Genomic DNA, 2,195 nt, shown 5'->3' with positions numbered 1-2,195 from the left:
CTTTTTATTTTATAAAAAACTAATAATCATGTATTAGTGTAATCATTTTAATTTAATTAGCTTTGAAACAATAATATTTTATTTTTTATTTTAATTTTTTTTTAATTGAAGCTAAATTGTTGTGTTTAAAAACTAATATAAATTTAACAAACTTTTATGAAAATAAAACTAGATTTAACTATAATCGAAATAACTCTTATTTTTTAGATAATAATTTATTGATGATAACCTAAATAAATAAAATTATACTAAACTTCAATATGAATAAAACAAGAAAAAAAATCAAATTAAATAGTATTTACATAGGTAGGTATCATAATTGCACAAAGATACTTTTGCAAAGAAAAAACGACCATAAAAAACAGTGAGACAACTAGACAAATTTAGAAGGAGAAAATCCGTCTAATAAAATATTTATTGTGCACTGTATAGAAAGTTCTGTTATGACTGTGTAGTTCATATGCATAAATATCTTTATTTTAAGAATTAAAATAAGATAAATTGAACTATGTTTTAATTTTATTTTCGATTTTTAAAAAGCTTACTAAATAAATACTAAATACAAAGTCTTAAAAAAAATACTTTCTACAAATTATTACAAATATTTAACGTAAACTTAAGATTTAAGCTCTATAGGGTAAAAAATACTAAAATTTTGAGATCTTTTGATTGAATTTTAAGCAAGGTCTGCCAATTTTCTGTAATATTTTTTTTATCTAAAAAATCTAAGGATTTTAGAAATATAAATAAGACTTATATATCTTTATTTTCTATTTGTCTGAACTTTATCGTAGTTGCATCACTACTTGCACGCGTTTCACTCTAATTAGCCCTTAAGTATCTTCTGCTCTTCTTTTTTTCTTTATCTAATCCAGACTTGTGAAAAGGCACTGTTAGAAGCTATTTTCCTCTTCCTTTTTTAGAAGAAAAAGGAGATACAAGCTTTTGAATAAAATGAAACCAACAAACGTATACAACAGCTACAATAAGATAATATCTATTAAAAAAAAATTAACATAAACAAACCTTTTTCTGTAATGGTATTTTAATAACGGTTAGAATATAATTTTATAGTTTAGTTTTTGTTTTATGTATATATTTTTTTTTTGATTGAACTTTTGTTAAATTATTCATTCATTCATTTTGTCTTTTTTAATTATTATTTTTTCTTTTAAATTTATTTAATTCATTTATAATGACTTTTTTTATAAACTTTTATTTTGGACTTTTATTTAATATATTTATTTTTTAATTTATTAGTTATTAATGAATATAAATCTTGTTTATTTTTTGATTTATTATAAATTTATTTATTATTTAATTATGTGTTTTTTTTTAATTCTAACAATTTTAGTTATTTGATTTAATCTATTTAACATTTAGTCTGTTATGCTTTACTTTTTTTTAAATTTTTTTATTTAGTTATATAATTTTTAATTTTTTTTATAATTTAATTTGTTATTTTTCACTTTTTTTTATTATTATTATTTAGTTATAAGATTTGTTAATTCAATTTTTTTTTTTAATATTATATAATTTTTTTTTCGTGCAAAATTGTCGTCGTGCAAAAGAGTTTTCTCGTGCACACTTTGTCCCCTCACGAAAGATCACTCGTGCAAAAATGACCATTCGTGCAAAAAGTCTTCGTGTAAAGGTGAACATTTGTGCAATTTTATCTTCGTGCAATTTTGTGCTCTCGTTCAAGTTAGTGATCGTGCAAAAGTATCGTCGTACAATTTTGTGTTTTCGTGTAACTTTGTCCTTTCTTGCAATTTGTACGCTCGTGCAATTTAAACAGCTACTCGTTGATTGTAGTGGTTAAATTTGTATTCGTTTGTTTTAGTTTTAACTTAAGTTATGTTAACTTAATTCTAATTTAAAAACTAGATAATTACATAGAGTCATTAATTTTTACTATTTTAAAAAAATGACCTGAGCAATTTACATTAAGTTATAAACTATATAATCCTTTATTCAAATAAATTAAGTTAAAACGTCAAAGGTTTATATGTTAATAACCAATTAAATTTAATTAATGTGTTAAGATTGTGATAGACTAGGCTATTTAAAAAAAAACATTATCGCATATATTAATTAAAAAATATTCTACTTTTTGTTATCAGTCTTATTTCTTCAGTTTGTAGTTTAAAGTGTTTATTCTTTTGATAGTTTATATTTTTATTTTTTCCTACTTC

Source organism: Thalia democratica, unplaced genomic scaffold (assembly GCF_965202585.1).
Source record: "Thalia democratica unplaced genomic scaffold, ktThaDemo2.hap1.1 HAP1_SCAFFOLD_50, whole genome shotgun sequence".
Taxonomy (NCBI): domain Eukaryota; kingdom Metazoa; phylum Chordata; class Thaliacea; order Salpida; family Salpidae; genus Thalia; species Thalia democratica.
Note: the sequence above shows the minus strand (reverse complement) of the source record.